The following is a 27,978-nucleotide window of genomic DNA, read 5'->3' as shown; positions in this document are numbered from 1 at the left end:
ACACAGAGAGGAGTTCTTTATGTCTCACTTTCTCAACTTTCTAACACTAATTTATTACCCACTGCATCTGATATGAGAATTCTCATAGCTCTTTGATTCTCTGAATTATTTCTCCCTCTTTCCTGTTCGCAGTCTTCCCCCTCTCTCTTCTGATTCCCAGCTTTCTCTGCCGCCCTTATCCCGACCGTTTCTTTCAGTCTCATCTCCCCCTCCTGTCGGTGTCTGGGTAAATAAACTGTGTTGTGTGTGAAGCTAATTAGAGCAGGTTCAGGGACGTGACAAGCCCAGAGACAGATAAACAGCAAGGTGGGAAGAGAGATCAGATGTAGGGGATGGTGGTGGAGGTAACCCACCCAAAGGGCGACACTACACAGATGCAAACACACCAGACAAGTGTGGTTTTAGCTCTCAGCCCAACTCAGGATGGCTTTGAAGCAAAGGGCCATATAGTGAGACAGAAGACTTTGAAGGCGGTACCATAAAGTGAAGCAGAGACGGGGACATGTGGTAGAGCTTCATCCATGATGAGAGGAAAAAGGAATGTTAAACATGCGTCATTAATGATGGCTAGTTCTAAAGACCCAGCACAAGTTCAAAAGCTTATGTAGATGAACCCAACGTTTCTCCTGCAGAGGTGAGCCTGGGTATCTGAAAGCAGGTCAACGTAAAGCAGGTTGTTCTTATATCACTGTGACATGATCCTCTCAAAGATGAGCCCAAAATAGACAAATTACAAATGTCTACCCTGTTGTCACATGTTTTTTGTGTAACACAGTACATCTGAAACACGTTGCATCTAATCCTTTCAAATTACAGTGGAAAAGCAAAGCAGAACCAACCACACTGGGAAGCTCCAGGTTATGAATCAGTAAGTTTGTGTATTGGAAAACCGTCTCTATTGAGCAGTGCTGGAATTTAGTTTTAGAAACTCTACAAAGCAGAAGGAGAAGAGTGTCTCCTTTGGCTGTGCATTACAGTCAACAAAGGATACTCACTTCTATCGCCCTTAAGTCTTCACTTTGAACATAAAACATACAAAGGTTTATGTGACCTGATCAACTTCATGAGCAACATGCCCTTTATTTATAGTCTTCTATTCTTAACATGGACTTGGTATAAGCAATGTAAACAATATTAATAATAATAATAATAATAATAATAATGATATTAATAATAAAACTGCTTTGAGAGGAAAATTAAACTGTGGATATATTTCAGAAGTCAGTATTCAGAGAACTAAACTTACATTTTGCTTCTGAAAACTTCTCACTTCATTCACAGACTCATGACTTTGACATATGAGTCAGTCTTGTTTATACCTCTATTGTGTTTATTACAAGAGGGGTTATTTGCGTTTTTAAAAATAAAAGCCAATATTTCTGTCATTTGATTACAGAAACTCTATGCTCCCAGAGGTGTTCAACTGGTTTTACTTAGTATTATTGTCAAGAACTATAAACTGAAAATCAAATTATATAAAAAATACTCTCTGGTAGGATCAAACCTGGTCTTGAACATTAATAATCACTGATGCAGATATAAGTACTATTGACTCTGTCGGGGGGGGGGGATTTTACAACAGGAGGGGACATCTAAAGAAAAATGGTGAAATGGACAGTAGCATCTACCTTACCAGGATATAAATCTAACAGACCATATAGACACCACCTTTATTGTTAATCAGAAATCTAATGTTGCCTGACTGGTAATGATAAATGCAGGGAAACCCTCTCTTACAAGAAGTAGTGTCATGTTAGGTCCAGCAGAATCTCTGATGGAGAGACAGAGCTATATTTATAATGAGGTCAGAATGAGCTGTGGGATTTCACTCAGCTGGGAGATACACACACACACACACACACACACACACACACACACACACACACACACACGCACGCACGCACATACACACACATAGAGGAACTGAGGTAATGATGTACTGCACCTACTGTAAGAGGAGCCTCTCCACAGGGGGAAGAGGAGGAAGGTGAGGACATAGAGGGGTATATAGGGAAACCACAGTAAGGAAGAGGATCTTGGTGATAACCCAGCTGGTCAAAACGTTAGTGTTTCCTGTCCCACACAGGAAGTGGTGCTTAATTACTTTTACTACAGAAAAAAACACTTCACTCAATATTTTAATCTCATTCCTCCAAGTGCAATAGGCTGTTTTTCTATTTCAGGTTATCATTTTTTCTGTCTCATGACACTTTATAGTTACTCTTTGTAGTGCTATATATAGTATCAAGTACCTTTTAGTGTTTTCATGCTTAAGGTTTTTTAAAGTTGTCTGCACGTTCCCTCTGCATGAGATCAATAAAGTCAAACTCATCATAAAGTTCAGCTAAAAACTCTTTACTAAAATGAGGATTTCCTCCTCCTCAGTAACTGTTTATCCACAGTCCCCCCTCCAAGACATCAAAATTTAATCCTTTAGAATAAACTCAATCACATCTAGTGTGGAGAGATCTGTAAATATTCATATCAATAAAGAAAGAAAGAAAACAAACTTGTCACCAGTGTTAGTTTCTTGGGACAGTACATGCACAGATGGCAGGACACTAATAATAAAGAACAGAAGGCTGTATAATAATGACAATAATGCTACACAGTTTTAATATTGTATAATAATCTCTTGGTTTGCAATATTATAAACTTTATATAGAGATATAACTGTTTTGTGTTTGAGCAGTTTGATAAAATAGTAATGGCTTCTTCTCATATATTCATCAGAGGGTAACCACCCATTTATTCCACAAATCCCTAGAGGCTGTCTGAACCAGGTGAGGGGTCTCTCATCTAATCGGTCTGCATCAAGGTTTAAACACTACCATGGTGCAACAACAGAGTACATTCAGCAGCGACATTATTCATACTTTATCATGACCCTCTGCACGGCCTGCTTCACACACACACACACACACACAGAACCACACACCATGTATACGCTCTCTATGTCGTTCAATCCCTTGCTCTCTCTAAATGCCTGTCGCTTTGGCCTTCCATTAAGTCAAGCGTGCGCTCATTTAGCCAACAGTGTCTTGGCAGTTGGGGACGCAGGGTGCCCACTCAGTCAGATCCAGCCATATTAAATAAATAAGGAGCACTCTTCTGTGTAAATTATTCATTTAACACGCCTTATCCTCTTCCAACAACCTTGTTAGAGCAGCTCAGGAGTGGAGACGGTGAGAGTGGGGGCAAACAAGGGAAAGCAGAGAAAAAGGCAGACACCACAGCTCATGTGCAACTCAGCAGAACCTGTGGTGCATCTCTAAGCTCTCTGGGCATTCAGTCGTACGGGGGCTAATTCAGCCTGACACCTCCTTTGTTTCAAATGGAAAAGAGCTGCATACACACAGCTACGCATTTACATTCACGCACACTTGAAAACACACTGACATGCACAAACGTAGAGGGAAAGAGCACAGCAGAGGAAATTTAGTGCATATTCATAGAATAATCATTCTAGTTGTCCGGATAAATTATGGAGAAGTGGGAGACCAGGACACGCAATGTTGGAATACCAAAGCATTTTTTTTTTGTTTGCTGCTTCAAATGAAATCAGAGCACCCAGCAAGTCATCCTCTCTAAAATGCTGATACTAACGAGCCAGGATGGAGGCAGAAAGAAAGTGCTTATGAACAAAACTGCTGTTCAGGCTGTTTACCTCTTGGACAAATACAGAGAAAATCTAAGATTTGCAAATGTTTAAATACTGAACATAATATTAAGGGGAGGAGTCTTCATTTTCATAACTACAACTCAGAAAGCAAACTACATGGGAAATAAAAAACAACTTTGTGTTCCTGAATGCCTCAAACATCAGGCTAGACTGATTTAGGTCTGCACTGACTGCCAGATCGGCTAAGATTTCCATACACCAGGCAAATAACCAAAACATATAGTCTGAGGATCAACCTACCACAACCCAAATCTGCTCTTTCTGTCTAGTCCAAAATCCTAGAGTAGGAGGAGGTTGTGGTTATGTCAACTCTGACAGGGTTCATTAACCACTCCAAGCTCAGAATTGAAGCTAACAGGCTCTGGACCGTGCAATGGTTGGCTAGACCCGAGTAACACATGGACCAGTGTGTGTGTGTGTGTGTGTGTGTGTGTGTGTGCATCAGCTGAGAGTTAATTGCAAAACACTCTTTTATTTCTAAATGACCCCTCAGGATCACTGTACATTACAGAAGCTCTGAAACAGAATAGACCAAGGTATGTACTACTTATTTTCCTTTTATTTTGGGTGCTGCTGTTGTAACTACAGTAACATAATGACCAAAATAATAAAAATGTTTCTCAAGTAGCAAAGGAAAAAAATACAGTTTTTTACTTACTGATTCAATCATTGATTCATTCCATTCACCATAGAGTTATATTCAGAAAAATCAGAAAGCTAATAGTACAGCTGGGGACCTGCAGTGCAATTAATGAATTAACGTATTAATCTGCACTTTATTTTTAAATTACACAATTTTTCTGTCTATGGATTGTAAAAATATCATCTAACAAATACATGATTTCCTCCTTTTATCAGAACAACAGCCCAAAATCCAAAAGTTATACAGTCAAATATTGTACAAGATAAAGAAAACCAAAAGAACGTTATGAGATGCTAACAGAGTGAAGGTATTAAACTGTTTTCTGAAGTTTCCAAATGCTACATTAATCAATCTGCTGTATAATCTAACTGTCGTTGTGAATAGAGAAAATTCAGGCCTTACAGCAGGGAAAAACTGTAAAAAAATAGTAAAATAGATCATGTAAAAACTTAAATAAATAATAATGATGAAGTGAGTCAAGTCAGTGTCAGTCTGTATAAACATGAGTCCAACATGAGTCAAACAATGACACATTTAATGAATTTTATAGTCTGGTCCCACTGACCACTGCATTAAATATGACTGATGCCATCACTGACTCATGAAACAGTTTGAGTAGTTACTGTCTACTCCAAAGGATCTTATTGTCAATATACAGTTCATATGAAGTGGTGATGGGGAGAACAGATACATTCCTTCAAGGACTGCTTAAGAACTCAAAAACTACCTTAAAAACATGCCCAGTTCTCTAAAGTCTCCTCAAGAGTTTATTACCTCCATTCTGTCGGTTCTATTTTATTTCAAATGTAAGAAAAGTTCTTTATGATATTTATAACAAGATATTTTTCAGTCCCTGAGCAGAAAGGGAAGGACAAAACGGTGAGGTGCCCCACAGCTGCAGCACTGCAACCTAATATAGTCCCAGACCAAATGAAAAGCTGTCGTCTCTTTTCCAGGCTGGGGCAGGAAAATTACAGCCCTGCTCTCTCTACTCTAGCATTAAACCTCAATTAGTGCACAACTGCGCAATGATGTCAGCAGCGAAGGCCCAAAGAGTGCTGGTTATAAGGAGTAAAGCACTATACCTGACACTCGTCAGGTCTCAATAGCCGAGAAAAGTTTTACATTCAGTCCATATGATGTGAGATGAGACGTGATGCTCTTAGGTCTGAAAAACAAAAATAGGGAAAAACTTGTCGTCTGGTTTCCCAAGACTTTCTCTGTATGTAGAGAAACGTTTATCTGTTTTAACTTGGGACATGTTTTCATAATTGTATTAAACAGTGTGATGGTACACAACTCTGTTGTAGTGCTATAAAATAGTACAACACCTATAGAAATACACTGACTGCTGCTAATAATATCCAAGCTAAGCACTTGTTTGTTTACAGCTCATCTCATCCCATGACAGCTTGTGTTTCCTGCTCCAGGAGAAGGCACTAAAGTGCGGACTTTAATGAGCACAATCATCAGAACCATAAGAACTGGACCAAACTACTGAAATACGACACTGGTTTTAATAAACAGTCTGTTTCGCTGCACAGCTCCAAACCTCCTCTCACCTGTTCAACTAAGTTAATGACCACAAGTCCCCTTCAACATGAAGAGACAGGTCACTGCCAAGTCTTCCAAGAGTCAGTCATGCTATAGATTGTTAGTACCACCCGGTAAATTCACAAAAACACTTCTGCTGTCTCTCACAGGTGCAGTAAAATGAAGAAACAGAAATTGTTTTTAGAAGCCAAGCTCTGACAAACATTTTCAGCAGGGTTAGGGGCACTGAGGGGGGAGGATGAGATCAAAAGACTCCAAGTTCCTGGTGAGCAGATCCAAGGGCCAAGTGCCTCCCTTTTTAAATTGATCCCACTGAGACCCCCAAAGTTCCCTCACAGGGCTCAGAAAAGCGATACAAATCTGGCCCTGTGGATCTGATGAGAAACTGGGAAGGGAGAAGGCAAAGACAGTTTCAGGGGGAGACAGAAAGAACAGAGAGAAACTGTAGGAGCAGAGAGCCAGTTAGGGCAGATTAAAGAACTGGTGGTTCATTCTCCGGTGGTGCATCCAGGTATCGTTGTGTGCCAGCAAAGAAGTAGAGCAGGCAGGACTGGTGCTATCAGTTGTCAAACCAGTACCACACATCTGATGAAGAAATCAATCACAGATATTTTTTTACTGTGTCCAGGTACTGGCAGCTGAACGGTTGGATCGGCCCATGCTGGCTCAGGATCAGACCGTGGTTGGGGCCAGTATTGTTATCGACAGCATGTTAGAGCCTCAAAGCAACAAGCACTATCTGAGCAACCCAGAGACCCTACAGTCTGCCAAGTCACCAACAGGAGGACATGAACACACACAATAAAGCGCTCTCTATCTGCATCCTTTCCAATTTCATGAGTTTATTTTACGCTACAGTATAAAATCCTTATCATCAGGATTCCACAGTCATCAAACGAGGAATATTCAACAACAAATTCACTCCTGTGCAATCAAATGTCACGACCGGATTTCTTTTCACTCACTTTCTCCAGAAATCCAACCGTAGCCAAAATCCTTTCCACCCTAGTAAGACTCAGTCTCTTTCAAATGATAAAAAAATGAATACTGCATTGTACTACTTTTACACTGATTTACAACTTTAGTTACAGCTGGCTCAACTGAATCAGTATTAACTCACATTATAGGGGATTTTTCTCTCTAATTTAGAATAAATTATTGATTAAGTGAAAGATTTCACTTATCCATGAAGTGATGATAAGAACAAGAAGAAGAAGAAGAAGAAGAGTACCCCAGGGGGAAATTCAATTACAGCAGTTTTTTTTTGGTTTAATTTTTTTTTTTAAGTCTTCCATGTTTAGCCTTATCACATCTAATCAACCACACAACAGCTTGAATATAGAACCAGGCTGAATTGGATTATTATATTTATACCGTATCAGTCATGGTGTGACTCTAATTTACATCCTGTGGATTAAATGATGTGAGTAACAACTGATGTCCAGTTATTGCTGAGGACAGACTGAGTAAACTGTCTACATGTACATTTGTCAGAACATGGTTCTTGCAAATAGCCAAAAATCAAACAATCACACTAAATCATCCACGTTTCATGATGTGACAAAACATCATATATCTGTCCAATCCTGTGAAGGCCAAAGTATATGAGCGATATCATTTTCAACATCAATCCATGAGCCTTACATCCCACTAATCTGTCACCAATATGCTCCAACTGCCTACTGAAGAGGTTCACATTATGATTTTCATCACTGGCAGCTCACCTCATCTCACTCCAAGTGTGCATGATGAAAAACACCTTGGAAAAACCAGGTCTCACAGCATGAACTAGACCAGGAAGGAAGCTTAGGGCTTACTGCCAACCAGCGAGGTGATCCAATTTGTTCTTTTTACCACCCCTCACCACAAAACCCACACAACCTGGCACAGGTTGCCATCTGCCCACCATTTAAAGGGGGCACATTTTAGCAATGGGAACAACACAGGAAAGAGTGTAGGACAACATAAACAGGCTCTCATGCATGGGGTGAATAAGACCAAAGTACAAATGCCATATTACAGGTAATGAAGACCTAGTAGGAGACAGTGGTGCATTTCTCTTTCTGGGTAGTTTGGGAGCACATAGAAGAAAATATAAAATAAACCAAAGACAGTCGTGCAATATCTTCTATGGGTGATGCCACCAAGACCCTTCACATTACTGACAGAGTTGGAGAAAAACAGACAGCAATAAACCTTAAACCTCTAACAGCACATGAGGAATGAATGGCATTGTGTTAATTGGTCTCGTCTATGGAGCTTTTCTGGTGCTGACGTCTCTTCAACACGAGGTTAGTACCTGTTTGGCTTCCTCTTCAGTTGTTTGTGAGCTGCAGGGCCTGGAAATGGTTAAGCCTGGGAGGCCATTTAGCTTAGGCCTTCCAGGGCTAAATTATAGTGTGGCTTCTCCCACCTCTATACAAACATGTTAGCTTAATGTGGATCTAGTTTGTTTTTTGACTGCACTGACAAAATAATGACTCATCTGTCAATCATGTGTCTCAGGTAGGAGGTGAGTGCATTAGAGGTGTGGAAGGAAAAATAAAAAGCTTGTTAAACCTCAATATACAGAATTATCTGTTGGAAAAGCATGTTCCTAAAAGCTACTAATCCATATTTATTAAATCCATTACAGTTTTAAAAGTGTCTACATGCTGTTTGGAATCAAGATTTCAGCTTGAATTCAACCTTAGTTCACACGAACTACTGTTTCAAATGAACCATCACTGGGAAAACACGGCTTGCCACAGCCTTACACCAGCTGAACAGAACACAATGAAGAACAGTTTCCCATCAGATGGTTTCCTGCACCTCAAGTCCCCAAACCAGATAAGATAAGGGTACAAGGCTAGGTAAAAATAGCAGCAATAAAAACAAAGCACTAACAAGGTACAATCAATAACATTATAATTAAAATAAGATAGACCTATAAGAAAGAATAAAAGTATAAGTAAGTCAACTTTTCGAGCTTCTGGTTGTATTTGAAAAAAGATCTGAGCACTGGGATCCACTGATTGATACAAAACATGTCAAGAGACAGTTGTAGAGCTTAGTGGTCAACAGGGCCACACCAATCAATAACTAATAAAGACACCCTTAAAGCAGGGACAAACCAATCTGGCAACAAAGCTCAGCTGCTGCGTCGCCACACCCCGACTTCGTCTTGACCAAAAACCAGCACTCAAACACACCAACACTACAGCCAGCAGCCTACTAGCACATGTTCTGTGCCTGCGTAAAAGGAAATGTCTTTCCATACCAGCAGGTGGTAGCAGTATGCATTCGTCATGCAAAAAGGGACAGTGGGACCCCTATAGAAAATCCCTGGCCTTACCCAGTCAGCACAGTAGGTGAGAGCAGTGGATTTAATCCCTGCCACTGTGTCCACTATATGAAAGTATAGACATCAAACTGGAAATCATCTCCATCATACAGAGGGTATTTTTGCAGTGATCATGAAACTTAGGACACTGTTGATGTTTGTTAATTATTATTCATTTCAGAGGAATGTGATAACAATACGGTGCAGCTGTAGGAAGACTGCAGCAGGTCCTTGGAGTGGCATTATGTAGTGAAATTCACTGAAGCTGAAATATGTATAGCAAATGCATTATGAACAGTACTTCAGATGACGCAAAGAGGGCTTTAACTGGCTTGGTCTTTCCAACAGATGGCCCCTGTGAGGAGGAGGAGTCTGGATAATTTAAACTTTTTAAGAATGGAAAAGAATTTCTTTCTGATGGTATATACAAATGTATAGACAAGTGATTCTGCTCCTAATTACTTTGATAATGAGGTTTTATTCACTGGGAGAAGCCTTGCCCTATCCAAAGCCCTCTGCGTTGCTCAGGAGGCTCCTCAGAAGCTCTTAAAACCCTTTTTCTCATTTTAAAGTTCTAGCCTAGCACTGGTGACACTGACTTGCTGAAGGTGGGCCTGTTGACACAAATGTCAGAAAACCTTAATAGAGCTCGGGCTCTCCAGTCCTGCTGTCTGAGGAAAGCAGGGCAGATCAGACCTCTCCACGGATTATGTTTACAGTTCTCTGATGAAAGAAGAACAGCCAGTGCAATATTTGCATTGTCCTTTTGCTTACAGGACAGAAATTGCTCCTCGCTCCAGGTGCCACGACTTGGCAGATCAAGGGAACATTTAGCTAATCCCAGAAGAAAAACATAGTAGAGAGAATAGATCTGGAGTATAGCTCCAAATGACTTTAATGCACTGTCAGGTCGACATTACTGTGTGAAAATAGTAATATGAGTCTAGCTTGGAGCAGATAAACAAGGCGGCAGTTTGGGCAAAAACCTAATGTGTTCACATCAAGGTAAGACATCTAGTTATAACTGTGTAGTGGCATACTGTATAAACACTATTATTTGATAGAAGTTCACTAGATATTATTATTCATCACACTAAATAGCAAGAGTTCTTCCAAAGCATTAACAAACAACATACCTCTCACCTGCTCCAGAGATGTAAGGCCAACCTCGAAAATCTTAAAAACTTCAAATATGTCTGACCCAAACTGCAATAAATACAAAATAAAATAGAAATTAGACATGCAGTGATAAAATAATTAGTTAACCAAAAACCAAATATTTGCTGGTTCCAAATTTTTCTCAAATTCAAGTATTTAATGGTTGACTTCAACTGAAGAGCTAATGGCTTTGGGCTGTTGGTCTGCTCTTCTGCATTGCAGTCACCCGCGGTATAGCCCTATAGCACATTCCATAGAAGCATAGGCTACTCAATGTACCGTATTTCCTGGACTATAAGTGGCAGCAGAATATTAGTGACTTTGAGCAAAAACAGCCTTGTTGAAGAGAAAAGAACATCTAGAAGTCTCTTGGCTGTATAAGTCCCATTTCTAATGATCCTAATTCTAGTCTAAATGAGCCTGTGAAGAACGTGGACTAGACAGAACAACAAGCAGTGCATGTGCAAGTGCATGATGAAATTCATTCATCTGTGTCAAAGAACGTTCAACAACTGCACCAACATCAGGGAGAAGGTGAAGCAGCGTCTCCTCCTCCTCTCTCAGGTTGTCTGAATGTCAACACTCAGTCCAAACTGGGTTTCATTTTCATTTCATTTTTCACTTGTGTTACACTAGGAGCTGCCTTACCTTAACCTTGTCCTAAAAACCCATTATTATAATGTAAGTCCTATTTAACATTGGCGTGGCAAATAAAAGTGCGCCATGAGAAAAGTGTGACAAAGTAAAATGCTTATACAGAAACAGGAAAAAATAAACAGTGAGCCCTGTTGTTTTGTCTGACAGCCCTATTGGCCCTCAGGCTCAGGAGCCATTTCTCCCTCTACAAACATCTGTGCTCCAACCCCAGATGTCTCATCACTGTAAAACAAGCAGAGAGATGAGCAACATGCAAGCCACTGGCCCACAACGCTGCCTCCAGTTCAATTAGAAAGGATTAGCCAAGCCTGAGTGGGTCTTTCTGTGCTGCAAAATGCTGCCTTGCCATATGTCAGACCTAAATAAATTACCGACAAGCTGAAAGCTTAGCAATAGCAGAAAGGGAGTTCTAGTTCCACTAGAGTGCACAACAGGCCCAATAGAAGCAGAACGCTGTAGCTTCTATAAAACTTTACACCCTATGAAAGAGCATGGCCAGAGACATGGTTATACACCTTCTTTCACACTCTCATAAATTAGAGCTACAGTTCCTCAGTAGATTTAGAAGTTTTACTCAGCATGCATTAATCAAGCAATAAAGCCAAGAGAGTAAAATCTCTGCAGTGCTATTCTTTGGCTGAGCCAACGGGACCCACCCTTTCTTAAGGCATGTTCTGTAGGGAAACCAACCTTAACAGAATAGAAATGCTCTCATGCCACTGCCTGCATGACTCACTTTTATGTGAGGATGGTGGTGTGGGGTTTAACAAGACCTTTTACTGGTCAAGGGAACTGACATTACATAACCATAAAACAAGGGGGTCCACAAATCACCAGTTAACTTGTGATGCAAGGAAGCACTCGGCTTGTGTTTGAGGTTGCAAGGGTAAAGATTAATGACAAAAAACACTTATCTGTCCTGCCGTCAAATGAAAGAAGCCTATATGCTGAAGTTTTCTTCACCACACATGGAACTGAAAATACAGCTCTAAAACTACCGCTAACACTGATACCCACTGCTCACTTCTCTGCATCATTTTCCAGGGACTCTGTCCCACAGCTGGAGCAGCTCCACTGACCAGGGGCGTCTGTGGTTGAACTGTACTAGTCCACAGGTCCGGAGAAGGCGGTAGTGAGCGGGCAGGCAGGCTCCGCTGTGACTGACTTGGGGCACCCGTGCATGGGGAAGAACTGAGTAATGGCAGGGTAACTTGATCCAGAGTTGGGAGGGAATGGGTGCAACCCTGACACCTAAATCACAGCTGTGGGATGGAAAGAGGGAGAACACAAAGTGGCTGAGGAGACAGCAAGTGGGAGAAGCAGAGAAAGGAGCAGCGGGGGTGGGAGGAACAACAGTATATTTGGGAAGCGTCCAAATGACAGGGAATAAACTGAATGCCTGCGCTGGTTTTACTGTATGTGTCACTTCACTGCTAAGGTGGGGACCTCAAAGGAATGACAAGGCACAGGGTTTGGCTTCAAACGGTCTCAGAAATCTGTTCTATTTATTTCAGTGTCTAATGTAGCTCCAACAGCTTCATAAGCTAATAATCTTATACTGTATCTGCCCTACACTAATTCCAAGAAACACTTAATGTCTAACAGCTTATAATATTATTCAAGTTCAAATAAAACAAAATCTGCAAAAAAATATAAATAAAGTAAATACACAACCAGTGTATGGTATCCAGTCTCTCCATCATTTACACCACAACGCAGTTGTAATTCTTCATATTTAAAGGTGCAGTGATTCATTTCTTTTCAGCCAGTAGACTCAAAATAAGCTCACACCATAAACTGCCCCTAACTGCCCTCCCATCACATCCATCCTGATTAAAATCACTTAAATTTATGATCTAATCCTTCTAAGCTAAGCTAAGCTATAAAATGCTGAAATTTAATTTTAATTTAATTTAATTTACTGATTAGTCATTTCAAATTTCCTAAGAGACACCAAGTCTGGAAAGATCGTGTAGTGCTTTAAACACAATATTAGTTGTTTAGTTTAAAATCAATTCAGGGAGCCGGTGGAGTGACAGGGGTAATGTCGGGTTGACCACGAGCAACAGGTATGTAAATCCTGTTGCCAGGAGTCACTGTACAGCACATATGAATATTAAAGTCACAACAGATAAGTAGTTTATCAAAGTAAAAATTCATTCAAATGACACTTGCTCTGAGCAAAGCTCCTCTACATCATCATGGTAAATAAACTCTTAATTTAGCAATCAAATAGGGCACTATGGTCATGACTGATGCTGCACAAAGCCTGAAGATCAGAGTTCATTAATGCAGTATGCTTACTTTATAAAAGCCTTTAATGAAGTCTGTCTAAAAAGATCTGATCTAACCTTTTGGAAGAGGCTTGTGATCCACCATAAAAGCATTATTAATGTGCGTGTGCATATGGTGATATAGTCTATTATCATTAACCTTGTATGATGTTAACAACAAATTTCTCCCACACAAACAATAAATAAAAAGGTGTGCTACATGTGGAACGTAGGCAGGTACTACCCTAACGCTCCATATAACAGGAAAGTATGTGTCAGCTGCCTGCAGTCCTACTAATCCTGTAAATGTCAGTCATTAGGCTTCAGATGTCATTTTCATTAACTTTTCTTGGAAACAAGAGTCAGAGCAAGACCAACAATTTAGCAGAGAAAGAAATGTTCACCAGACTATTACTGAACCACAACCCACTCTTTCCATCCACAATATGGTCTCCATTCATTATTCAGACTAAAGATGCACTTTCCTTGTTCTTTAACTCTTCACTTTGATGTCCCTGAGCAGCATTTAACAAACAGCAACCGTATCGGCTGCTTATAATGGAGGTAACTAAAGAAATCTTTAAAAGACTACTGTTTTAATCAATTAAGCTAAGAAGCTAGATGGACTAGAACTTAATGTTTTCGACCAAAATTTACATAAGAGGTTTCTCTCACACAATGCATGTTTTGAATTTTAATTCAGTTTTCTAGTGCCTATAGTGAACCCATAATGTAGTGGAGCCATAGCTGAAAATGTAGGCCAAGCCTTAAAGCAAGCTTCGACTCAGAAAAACAAATCGGTAACAACCACAAAATGAACAGGCTGCAAGCTAATGTTTTGAGAATATCTGGTTGGATGACTGTATTTCCATACCAACAACTTTTGAAAACGCTTTCAGCTTATTTGCTACTCAACTGCTTAGACTGGTACTTCAAAGCCTGGTAATGAGTGGCGCCTAAATGCCAAAATCTTGTTTGTGTGTGTGTTATAGTAACATGATCTTGGTTATGATTGAGCGGAAATGTTAGACAAGCATCTCAGTTTCCTCTGCCTGCTTCTGCCCACCCCATCTAGCCACATGTGGAACCACGCTGGAACGTCTGTCCAGCCAAAGTAAATGTTCTAGTCATTTGCATGGCATGTGTTTACACTGGATGGCAGCCGATTACTCATATTCTTGTCATAAATATCATCCAGTGTAATTCTTTTCTAATCACTGTATGCAATGAACCTTAAATGTGAGACATTTCACACAGTGAACAGTAACATAAAGGAGCCGTTCACACAGATATTCTGCTGAGAGGACGTTCTTCACACTGACTCATCTACTATGCAGTGAGCTGTTGTGTAACTGCAAAAAATGTGAATAATAAAATCTGTAGTCTAACCCATTTTTCAAGTGACCTGCACTTGAAATGACTTGCTCATCCCTGAGTTAACAAAACCCCCTACCCACTCACGTTATGCAAGAAATAAACCCACCCTTCATACTGAAGTTGGTAACATAAACATAGGAGATGGTTCCTTGAAGAGTTATGGCATCTTAATTGCAAATAGTGACCTGTCAAATAAAAGGGCACACAATAAGTAGGTAGTTATGAGCCTCCAGTTGGCCAAAATTGTTTTAATATGGAGCTTATTTAATGTTAATGACAGAAGGCGCTATATAAACGTTATATTCTCCTTTGGAACGCAGGAGCTGAGTGTCCCTAACTGTCTGATACTTAAAAAAAAAAAAAGTCTAACATATTGGCCATAATCGGCATCATATATCGGCCAACAGCTGCCCTGATTTCTAAGAACCTGTATCAGATTTGGCTACTGAAAAACACATCTGCTCAACATTTGTGGATTCTCAAATACCAACTTGCACATTGTGCCAATCTCAGATTTTGGTTCATGTTCTCTTAAAACCTTTTGTCAATGATATAATTAAATAAATGCAGCTCTCTGTTCCAGAATGAGATGCCTCCAGTCCTTAGACAGCAGTAGCATGTTTGGCTTTTATCCAGACAAGTCTGGAAAGAAAAAGGTTTAGAACCTGATGATTCATTACAAACATGTTATGCATTATCAGTAAACTGAATACACTGACTGGATACAGTGGATTGAACACAAGCTACCTGCAGTTTTTTTTAATATGGTGAGCCCAGTCAAGCACCATTTGACATAGGATTTGTTTGACCCCTTTGTAACCAGCTCTTTTAAATATGCAAAGAAAATGTTAATGCTGAAAAAAGTGACACATTTCTCATATTGACAATATATTTTTTTTATTGCATGTAGTGTTTAATACTAAGAAAAACACTGTAACACCAAATCATAGTTTGACAGAAAAATGTATTTGACATAAAACAGCATGTGAAATTCTTATTCAGCTGTCCCTGGATCCCTCTGCCAGACAACTGAGGACTGATGCTTTCATGAACACAACAGACAGCTAGCCAGTCTCTGAGGCTGGACATATAAAGGACGATCATCTAAGCAAAAGTTGGTGGATGTCCTTTTGCTTCTTCTTCAGTGGTCTTCAAATGTCCCGTGTAGTTGCTGTGGTCTCCGTCATTCATTATGAATACAGCTCTGCCTCACTCTCCACGATGTAGGCCTGTTGATGGACATATGAACAAGGTGTTCAACATGTGTTTTAAATTTAGAAGTCTCAGTATAATTATCATGTATTTCATGTAGACTGCAGTACTTACACAGGAGTAAATATTTAGTTGCTGTAGTTTATCACATACAGTATAACAGAAATATCTTTCATTATAGCTGCATTGGTCTTAACTTAAGGTAAGTTCAGGATTTTTTTCAAGCTGGTGGAGCCAATTCCAGCTCAAATAACACAGACATATATGACCTTACTGGCACAGTTGAAGCTTCACTTCAGCCTGAGACAAACTTGTGCATTTTAGCTCTCATTTCTTTTTTACATTTATACTCATTCTCATGGATATATTGGCAAACTGTAAGGAAGCTTGAAAAATCTCAAACCAATCTGTAGAGACTAAGTCTAAACTTAAAGCTACTGAGTATCAAGCAACACCTGCCACCCGGGTAAACGTTCCTACCTATATTACATCTAAACCAAACACAAAGATGACGGCCACTGGACACACCAATGACTCTCCCTAGTGGCTACGTGCCTCCTGGGGAGGAACAAAAACTTATTTTTACACACAAAAAAAGATATGATTAGGTTTAGGGGGAAACACTACATGGTGAGACAAGCAGAGACAACCCCATTAAAACCCCTTGTGTCTCACACAGACACCAAAGTCCGTAGTCATCTGTATGAGACATAAAAGACCCTTTATGATATTAAAAAAAAGGTACTTGACAAAGCGTCAGTATTTGACGTGGTGGGAATGAGAAGGAGCTCCTCTTGCAGCGAGAACAAGTATTCAAACAATGTGAGACGTGGTGTACCTTTCTCCATCTTCTCTTTGTGTACAGGTTGTGAGGTTTAAACTATTCAAGTGATAGAGCTGGTCTTTCCTTCCTAAGAACATGGTTGAGAGTAAGTGGTTCCAGGTTGTTGGGATCATCAGATACTTTGCTGATAGCCCAATCATGAACTTTGCACATGACAGTATGAAGTCCTTTGTCATCCATTGCTGCTGAAAAACTAAATGTGAGAATCCTTCTCACCTTGTGGATTATACATCTGCATCTGCTTATGACTCGTATGTGAGAGCTTCCATTATTTCTCCCTCTGCTTCCATAAAGGTGGTGCCATTGTCTGACTAACTTTACACAAGTCCATATATCTGAATCCAGAGTTAGCCACTTCCACATAGACTGCGTGGCAAACATGATTATCACTCCATAGCACTTGGCTTGAAGGAAGTCTTCGCTCCTATAGATGTATTTATCTACTGGAGTTTCTCCAAAACTTACAAACCACCATTGGGAAGATCTAGTGGCTCCTCTGACTGAAGAAATCCTGTTAGATAGGGGTGAAAGTGCCTTTCCATGTTCTTGACATACCAAAGTGGTACCAATCTAAAATATTCAATCTTGCCACTGGAGCTGCAACTCCTTATGCATGAGGTTAACATGTAGAGCAAGAACTACAGCAGTCAGCTGTAGGCAAGGAATCATAATAGCAGCTAATGGTGTATCTCTGGCTTTGCCCAAAAGGAACACAACACATGGATGATACTTTGGTTTTTCTGCATCCTATGATAATTAACACCTCCACGTTTCACTGGCATTTGAAAAATTGTGAAGCTGCACAACTATAGCGTATCCAACATCGAAAACTTTGTCTCTATCAACCTAGCCCGGTTGAGAGAAAAAAAAAAAAAAAAAAAAAAGCTTGGCTGGTTGGTTCACCTACCAGATACTGTTGCAAGTGTATCAAAAAAATAATTTCAGAACCAGGTGGGTTTCGATCAAAAGTTTATTATGCAAAGCAGCATGATTTCAGTAAGCTTAGAAGACCATACATCGTGCTCGACACTAACACCTGCATCTTGAAATAAATCCCCACACACAACTGGAGTCCAATAGGTCTCTCAACAGGAAACTTGTTTCAGTTTGGGACTGTTGCTGGTAAAACACATGAGCAGCTTTTTGAAAGTCAAACTGTCATCTGCCATTTTTCTCAAAGTGAAGTGGAAAAAGAAGTAGTAGCAACAAAGACCAGCTATAGTGTCGCTAAATGTTGCTTCATCTGGGCCAAAGGTGGCACAAGGTAGCTAGATAGATACTTTATTGATCCATTAAGGGGCATTGGTAAACTCTCCATATGACAGGAGTCTGCTTAAGTGGAAGCCCTATACTGTGGGTACACCATTGCTTACCATTTTACACAGCTCTCACTAACCACAAATGGGTTTCAGCTACTTCTAATGTAGAATATGCCTGGAAGGAAGATGGAAATGGTACTGGTGTTTTCACTGACATTGGTATTTCAGTTGTGGAAGAATAAAGAAGGAGGCAGGTACTCAAGTAAGAACGCAAAAAAAAAAAAAAAAATTTTAAATGATGAAATCATGGGTATTACACTGATCTGGTAAATTGACCAGCGAAATAGGTTGGTCTCTCTCACCAATGGATCCACAGGCACTGATGGTCAGACTAGTGTGGGGAAATAGCACAAAGGCTAAGGTGACAGACACTCACCGACATTGACTGACAGCATGGGATGTCATGGGTTTCTGTCAAATCTCCCTCAGGGCCTTTTAATAAGTAAAGAAGATGTCTTCTGTCATCTCGATTTGATGAAAAATTGCTGATATGGCTGTGACAGGTTCCTGCCTGACTCCCAGTAATTCACAAGTGACGTTAGGACCTTCCAGGAGCAGCGGTTTCTGCTGAATGCTTCCAATTGGTGTTGTCACATTAAAAGGACCATTAATGATCCAAATGTTTTATGGAATAGGGTCCACCCCTGCAGCTATTAATGGCTTACAAAGTTATAGTATTCTAGGAGTGTTGCTTCCAGTTAACATTAGCTTCAAGCTGGGCACATATACCTTTGACAAGTAAGATCACTTTGCTAAATCTCTTGCTGTCACAACGATGTCTGCATTCACCGCCATTTTGAGATCTCCTCAAGAGTCTTTAGAAGAGGTTGGCTTCAAGACAAGACTTCCAAGCCTGACAGGGAATAAACTGGTGCAACCTTTTCCTGTCCCATGGTTTGCAAGAGAGAATGGATCTGTCTGTCGGCTAGTTTCAAGAGGCGCTGAACAAAAGGTAGCTGAAGTTCCAGGATTTAGACATGAATATTGTACTGTACTGTATTATGCAATCTCCTTCATTAGACTTGACTTTGGCTGGTAGAACAGAGGAGACATCAATCCCTTGTGGCCCCTGTATGACCAAAACTTTAGCAGTAGAGCTTAACACTGCAGACCCATGATTGGCCCAAACTACCCTTAAGGTTTTCAGAGTTCTCTGTAGACTTCAGAGATGCAATGGTGGCTGCAAATTTGTTTTCTTTTGGGTTATGATTTGAGCCTATTAATCGTTTGAACTGGCCATGATCAGGATCTGTATGTTGGCAGCTACATACCTTTTCCTTTGGCTACCATCTTGAGAGTCTGTTTTAAGTAGTACAAGCAATCACCACTGCTGGCATTTTCTCTACAGATTCTTTAACAAAGGACTAAGGATTGTCCTAAATACGGGCAATGATGATACACGTTGTTGAACAACTGCTACTGGTATTTCATTTTGCCAGCACATGTAGGGGCATTTGTCTTCAGGTAGTCTTTTGTTTGTGAGTTGAGCACTGATCATGAAAGATTTCAAAAAAATGTGATGATATGCCCCCTGGAGATTTGTCATTTGAAGCAGAATCAGTCCACTGTTTTGGTCTAACTGTAAACTGCTGACAAGCCCCCTCAGGCATCGGAACAGTTCTCTGCTGACCCTGACAAATCCTTATTTTGCTATGTTTTACTTTAAATTACAGACTTGCACTTGTGTGCCCTTGGACTTCGGATATGACAAGTTGCTGCTTTTTCTTGTTTTCTCCAGTATTGTATTTATATTGTATATTGTATTTAGCAATGGCTGCACTCAGCATAGCTTACCTTTTGAGTAGTTTGCTAATGTTATTTCATTGCATCCTTTTCTTTTAAAGCTGCTACACAAACAAGCACAAAATGGACCATCATCAACCTCATCATAAAATGCAGAAAGTTCAAGACACTCACTTTGTCACCTCAGAGATAAATTCATCAGTAGACATAACCTTTACTTTGAACAAAGTATTTTCCCTTTCTTTTTTATCACATAGTAACATACACCCCAAAGAATCATGAACACCTTTCCCTTTATCACACAGTATAAAGTCATCAAGAGCACATTGTATATGTGATATTCTTCTTTGTATTAATGGAAATTTTCAGTCATCAGACTGGCCTTATTTAGTTTGGCTGTGTCCAGTTTCTCAGCAAATGCCTTGCCAGTTAATATCACAGCATGTTTTCCTTCCTCAGTGCTGCTAGTAATGCGATTTGACTGTACAATGCCCTCGGCAGAGCCCGTCCAGTTTCGCGCACATCCTGTGCCTCATGTGGCATGCTCAATCACAATAATAAGTCACCCAAGTCAATTTTTTGCCTTTTTTGGCCACCAGTGCATTGGAATTATGCCCCACTTGTGTGTGCAGACAAACTTATATGGCCATTCATAATTGGTAGCATAACACATACCTGACATTGGTGCCATGGGATAATCCTGATGAATGAGCACACTCCTTTGCCAGGAGTTAAAGAGCGGTCCCCGTGGTCCTCTCGTTGATGGATAGCATTGGTCATCATGAAGAAACATGCTGGAAGTTCCCAGTCATCATTAATGAGTGTTCTGATTTTTTTCGCTGACAACTGGATGCTACAGCTGGGCACAAGTGGTTGCACAATAAACACTGTAGACGTGACCGGCATCTACAGTGTAAGTCCGGAAACTACAGCAACTGGCATCTATTGCCAAAAATGTAATAAAACTGTTTATCATCATGGTATTGATTTTCTGTATAGCAGCTAAACTAAAACTTAAAGCTACTGAGCAGCTGCATTGATAGGGAGGTAAATAACATGCTGAGCACTGCACCACATAATCTACTAACGCCTCGTAAAATGACAGAGAGAAATTTTCACTACTCTTGACTTAGGTGCAATATTTATTGTTCCCCTTTCACTATGTCTTTGGCATTTTCACTACTAGAATCTGTAACCTAGTCTCTAATTCATCCATAAAACGATCAGTTTCACCATTACAAGTAGCAAATACACAGTATGACATAAAGCAGAAGTACACTAGTTACAGAGAAAACTAATAGCCAATTACTCAATAAAACAACAGGTGTTAGCTCACAAAACATCTAGCTCAGCATGTATGTCATGTTTTTAAATTCTTCCAGGCAGATATATTGAATTACAGTGATAATGTTTCTGCGATGGGCCAATTGTTAAGCCTTTTGACTTGATTCCCTTTACACCACTGATCCTTGGGTCATACAGTTCTGTTCTTAATGGGAAAATGTGTCACAAAAGCAAGAAAGCCCCAATTTCTGTTAGACTTTGGCTTCACTTTTGCATATTGGCTGGAACTGGTGACACGTTCATGCTTTTACTTACTCTTTTACTTTTACTAGAACCAGAGCATGAGAGCAGAGCGTGAGGGGAACACAAATGGGAAGATTTTGGACAGAGCACAGAGTGGCTTTTTAAAAAAAAAAAAAAAAAAAAAGACGGAGCATTTCCCTATGGCCTGGTATTTTTCTCAAGTACTGCTCATACCACAACCTGAAAGGTTATACAGACTTTTCCAGTCAAAATAACTTGATAATTGTTACAAGGAAAAAAATCTGGTTGATTCATTGATTACACCTATTTTTTATGTCATACTGCTTGTTGTACAGGACTAGCTGTGAATCAATGATTCCTATTTGTAAAAAAGTAGTTCTTTAGTTCTTTGGGGTGTAAGTGGAGTAGTGAGAATTTCTTTGCTCACTCTGGATCCAACTTAACTTTAATGTTCACAGAAGTGACACTATTCCTAAATTATTATTACCTTAAACCATTACATTAATTTAATCTTGTTATTTTTTAGTATGCAGCCTTCAAAAGCCTTCCCACCACTGCCAGTTTAAATGAATGAAAGTCAAACTTAAAGACATGCTGTACCTTCAGGGTTAGCTCCACCAGGAGGTTATTGGCAGATACAGGTAAAGGCTTAATTAGGAATTTAAAGGTCTGCAATTTTAAAACATTCATTAATGTCAAATTTAAATTAGTGTTTACAAGGGGTGTGATGAGATCTCATGATATAAATTAGGGTTGCATCAAGCTTATGATTTTAATAATCAATTGGTCAATTATGTTTTTGATTAATCAGGTTTTTACACAAGAAGATAGAGAGGCTTCAGCCCCGGGTATTTGGATCTCAGCCCTGAACATATTCGGTCCTGTCAAACGTTAACACTAGGTTCACTTTAAGACCATGGACCAATCTCGGAGCAAAGAGCAAAGAGGAACAACTAATTACAGCATCAGAATGAGAGGTAATAATTTAGTGTGGTCTGAGCCGGTGACAAACAGACCATCAGGAGCACCGGGGCATTTCTCTATGGCCTGTTCGTGTTTCAGAGTCAGAGTCAGAGAAATACTGTCTGCTCAGTAAGATGCTCAAGTTATTGACCTGCAAAGCATAAACATTTTGCTGAATGACCGACTATCTGACCACATAACAGAAAAACTAGCAGAAGACGGCTCCACCACTATCCACATAACATAATGTTAAATCGTGGAAAATGTGACTTTCACTCTTTTGCCATTTTCGTCTCTGCAGCTGCTCATCGAGTCACTGTGTGCTGCCGCAAACATCTACATCACCAGACCTAACTAATCAATAAATACATTCTTTGCCAACTATTTTGATAACCGAATTTTATCAATTTTATTGATTACTTGTTGCAGTCCTAATTAAAATGTCACAATATTTCACCTTGTCAAGTGAAAGGCTGTCTTGCAATATACATAACAGCACAGTCAGTCAAAGGTTTTAGCTGGGCACATGTTTACTTGTGCATTGGAAACATTTTGTGAAGATCCTGCAGGGAAAAGGGCAATATAGATTCCAAGCCTCTGACAAAAACATTTTTCTGGTTCGTGCAGAACTGGTGAATAAAATCCTTTGAAAGACATACCACAATTAAAAAAAAAAATGTATTTCTGATTAGTTTTTTTCCCCTTACAAAACAGTATTAGCCTATTAGATGGTTATTGTCTGTTCATAATGTGCTGAGACTATTGTAATATTATTTAGGACAGAAAGAACAAGTGTGTATGTGTTTTCGTTTAACATTAAACACATTCAGAAAATGATCTTAAACTAATATTCTTTTTTTAAACAGATGTCAGTGTGTATTTTCATTTTTGGTAACCTGTATTTTTTTGGGTCTTAAATTCCACTTGAGGTGGTATTAAAAAAAAAAAAGATCTTAAAAAGTCATAAATTGACTGATTGTTCTTTTACTGCATGATAGTTCATACTCAAAAAGTTGAACTGAACTGACATTCAATACAAGATTAGCTAAAACATTTCCAGATGCACCTGTATGGTTTTGCACTTTGCGATTTCCAGTCAAATAAAAGAACTGTTTTTAATAATATATTTTGTTATTGAATATTTCTTAATTAGTTTTAGATTTTTGTTTGACACACAAAAGAGAACTGCTTGGAAAGGTAGAATATCCTTTTTGTAAAGCAAACATCCCAGCGTTAACTATAAAATATTATGGTATTAACTATAAAAGTAAAGCTGTTGCTGAAAAGAAAATCCTGTTATTAGTCAATTTTCCATATAAGACCTAAGATGTGGGGTTTGCTGACCTTCACTGCATTTTTCTATGACAAAAACTGGCTGGGCTAGTGAAAATAATAAATTGTTTTATCTGGAAAGAAAAAACCCAGGAACACTCTCTGGAACATACTGATTACCACAGTGGGAGTGATTTTAAGATCCAATGAGATGGCTTTGACTGGAGGGGATTTTTCTCTTACACATCTTCACCAAAATCCATCATCATTTCATCACAGCTGCATATATTTCTAATTTTAACACCTCAGGGCCAATAAAATATCACAAAATAACCAAATGAAATCACGTTCTCAAAGCTGACCAAACAATGATGGACAAACCTTACTGTGAGTATTTTGTGTGCTTTTTTTAAAACTGTCATTCAGCTACAAAAACATCAATTCAGAACCAATACAGCTGGATCAGGGAGTGCTGTGCTGAATCAGGCCCTGACCTCTGACCTTCCCATGGAGGTGTATAAGAAATATAAATAGAAACAGAAACAAAGCAAATACTTACTGAGATTGACACAGAACTATGCTATGGCTTATGGGGTTTGATAAAGTACAGTACTCACTACTTTAGAGACAACAGGGTGTATAACAGCACAACAAGTACACTAACAAGTCCATTTAAAGGGGTCAGTACCAGCACTGATACACTAAGTGCACCAAACTGATCCATGAGTTTTGACACAGTTTTCTATAATTGCGTCAATGGGAGACATGAGACATGACATGTCGAGGTCACCACTGCCCTAAAGCAAGTGCAGGTTATGCTGTAGAACTGCATGGGGCATATTGTTTGTAGTTTACATGCAAAGCTGCATATTATACTGTGCAAAAACCCTTAAGAAACTCAGAGAACCCTTAACTATATAAGGAGAAAAAACAGTCCACTGTTACTTTAACAAATGAAAGTCTGTCAAAGACTCTGAGAGGTTTCTTTAAGTGCACTTGCGAGAAGCATTACATGGGATGAGAGCAGCTTTCATGAGGACCATGCAAGAAAAGAGTTACCTCTGACACAGAGATTATTCATAATAATAGAATAATTAAGTTCATTAGAGTTACTAGACTCTGAAATCACTAATTAACACCACCTTTTTATTGGAGCCCACATCCGTGCTCCCAGAGTTCAAATAGCAGACACATCTCAAATTCAGCCGTCCTGAGGAGACCACAGGACTCAAGCCTTCACGACTGGAGCGGGTTAAAGAAACCACCACTGATAGAGACCAAGAAGGGCCAAGAGACACAAGGAAAGGACTTTGGACCAGTGGAAATGTGTTCTAGGTGTGATAAGTCCAAAATTAGGATTTTTGGTTCCAACTGCTGTGTCTTTATGACAGACGGAGAAGGCAAATGCACAGTACCTGCATTTGTGATGGCTGGTGGTGCTTTACTCGGGACACTGTTGGTAATTTATTTAGAATCCGAGGTACATTAAACCAGCATGCTCACCATCCCATCTGATTTGTGCTTAGTGCAACCATCAGGTCTTTTTTCAACAGGAGTAAGACCAAACATACCCCTCCAGGCCAAGACACACACATCTGGTTAGAACTCTGTTTACAATAGTTCAACAAGGCCTAGAACATTAAACGCATCTCTAGGTGACAAGTCTGAATACACATACTGTGAGGTTATAACTTTGTCCAACTCTTTCATGACAAATTGAATTATACAAACAAAATCAACAGCTGTAACTGTGCATCTTTAAGGTAACCTCCTCTTATCCACCCATTCGTTCACTAAACAAGGACTGAGAAACAGAAGAAGAAACAACTTTGCTGACATCTGTAACTGTACTTAGTGCAGCACACACCTGCACAGGTGCACGACCAGCACTGATGACGTTAAGGAGGATGATAAAATAGTTCATTTCTGCACATCTTTGATATTATGCTTTAGTGCGTGTTAGAGCAGGGAACCCCATAATGTTATTGATCCAGTATTTCTAATGCACAGCTGCAGAGCTAGCTTCAGGCCTGCTCTGCGTTAGCCAACACTGCACAGACTATATGACGGCTACACGTATCTGTCCGCCGTGTGCTGCACTTTCAGGCCACTTCTACACTTTGTGCAGACTGTTTCTGAGTGTGAAGCAGCTTTTCAGTCAGTAAAGACCAGACCGGAGCCACAGATATTCCTGCTGCATCTGAAAGCTACCATGAAAACACTGCAGACGAGCGTCACTTGGCTTCATTTGCGCTGCGTAAAAGCGCCGTGCCGGGTTAAATTGTTGGATCAACTTTAAACATGTCTCACCTGGACGCCTGGTTATGTGGAGGGAAGCGCCTTAATGCTACAGACAACCTCGTTTGTCGTAAATACCTGATAAAACCATCGGCCCCTGTAACAGTTTGTCTCCAGCCATTTTGAGCCAAACCGTCAACTTGACTAAGCGCATAGAGTAGGGGTGTGTGTTTGTGTGTGATCGACTTATTTATTAACGACACTCGTCAGGGTAGGCCTACAAAAAAATAAGAGCTCAGTATGTTACTTGTTTCTGTTTTCTCCTGATAATCTGTGTTTCGCGTGGGTGAAGAAACAATCTGATGTAGTTGATCATTTCCAGTAACACCCCCCCCCCCCTTCAAGGCAAAAATGGTACAGCTCGACAAACTCCGGGGACTTACGTCGCTCAGCAGAGCTGTGCAGGAAATTAGACATTGTCATTACAGCCATGTACAACACCTAGTTCAGAATCCGAATAAACGGAACAGTCCATTTATTCGGCATTTGGACTATTCAACCTACAGCTTTATACAGCGACGGACTCACAAGTGCCCCCACAGGTGTGCAGAACCAACAGCATGCCCTCTGGTCTGCACACTCCAACAAAGTTCCTGTGATCAGTCCCTGCAGTAAAGCAAACAATGTAAGTGCTCAGTGTCTGTACAAACATAACACAGTTCTGTAATGGCTGACTTAAGCTGGGCGCATTTTGTACGATTTTGGCCCTGATTAGGTCGTCTGAGACAAATTTGAAATCCTAACAGAGTCCTATAATCCAAGGGTGTCCAATCCTGGTCCTCAAGGGCCACTGCCCTGCTTGTTTTCCAACTATCCCTGCCCTACCCACTGCTGATTACCTGGATCAGGTGTGTTCAGTCCATTAGAATCTGGAAGATACCATCTCAGATGAGGGTGGAAGTGAGGGAAGACAAAGTGAAATTGTATCCCCCAACTTCTGATTGGCTGAACACACCTGCTGAACACCTGAAAATAAAACCTGTAGTCTTTGATCGTTGGTTTGACATTTTCAGTTTTTCCCCTGATGAAATTCTGGCAGTGTCAGAAGATTTCAGACACTTTCCTGCAGCGTGACTTCTCCCACGGCGACTCCACCGATTAGTCTTTTATTATTACAGCTTTAAAATTCATTTTCCCTTGCTCATAAGGGATTAGTTGGGTTCTATGTGTAAAAATGTTGGTGAGAATAAAAACTGAGTTGGTAATCCACAGGACCAGATAGAGGACTTGTCATTAAAGGTGTCTTAACTAGCTCTACTACCACTACCACTCTACAACTCACATGTTGTTTATCCGAGCTTTTGTAAAATGCAGGTCATAAATTAGCCCTGCCTGCCAACTAGTGAAGATAAAGATAAAACTAAAACCAAAGAAGAGCTCCTGGTGGCCAGACGTCTTTATGCAGAGAGAGTGGGACAAATAAAAAGCAAAAACCTGGGTTTGGCTTTTTGAGACGGAAAGTGTTAAAAGCAGTCAAGGACCATTCCCTTTAAAACAAGCATTGGGGAGTGGCCTATAGTGTGAGTCTCAGTCAGGCTCCCAGGAATGGTGCTAGACTGTGAAGCAAATTTGGCCTAGCAGCAAAACCACGTTAATATCCAACATCCACATTCATCACATGATGCACACTAGCCCAGAAGGTATTTTCCCCATAGAGAATCACTGCAAAAAGGAACAGATGTAAAACGTTGGAATACATTTGCCTCACACACCCCATGAAACGACCCACTGGTTCCAACAATATATGAAAAGTCTAGAAGAGCCGTAGGATATTTTTATTTTATCCCATTCATGTGTGTGGAGAGCCGACCAGAAGTCAGTCAGGTTGACCCTGAGTCCCAGCTGGACACAAGTGCTTGTGCTTCATGGGCCCAAAACTGTGGAAGCATGTGGAACATTTTATTGCTGATGTCCAGAAACATGAAGTATTTAGTTGGAATATGCAACACTGAGCAACTATCAAATGATTGAACTGGACAGCATGTGTGTGATCCAACATCCAGTTCTCCTGAATCCATCCATGGTCACAAAAGACCAGGGGTGCCCAGTAGCGTTGCTCCTGGAGGGCCTCTGCCCTACCCTGTTGTGTCAATCAGTACATTCTGGAAAAAGT

General features: G+C 40.1%; 1 protein-coding gene across 8 annotated transcripts in view; it reads right to left on the bottom strand.

Annotated features, from left to right (window-relative positions):
- Positions 1-26,005, bottom strand: part of znf438 (zinc finger protein 438) — a 36,724-nt gene extending 10,719 nt beyond the window's left edge. For 2 of the 8 annotated variants that reach the window (XM_026291808.1, XM_026291816.1), the window contains exon 1: positions 25,878-25,998. The gene's annotated coding sequence lies outside the window, so the exon portion shown is untranslated. Of the gene's footprint in view, positions 1-10,337; positions 10,408-12,040; positions 12,279-15,545; positions 15,896-20,459; positions 20,579-25,877 lie in introns of those variants that run through there. The other 6 variants (XM_026291811.1, XR_003294720.1, XM_026291809.1 and 3 more) reach the window with 6 other exon arrangements.
- Positions 26,006-27,978: the final 1,973 nt, after the last annotated feature.

This window comes from Mastacembelus armatus, chromosome 20 (assembly GCF_900324485.2).
Source record: "Mastacembelus armatus chromosome 20, fMasArm1.2, whole genome shotgun sequence".
Lineage (NCBI taxonomy): Eukaryota > Metazoa > Chordata > Actinopteri > Synbranchiformes > Mastacembelidae > Mastacembelus > Mastacembelus armatus.
This window is presented reverse-complemented; position numbering and strand designations above follow the sequence as displayed.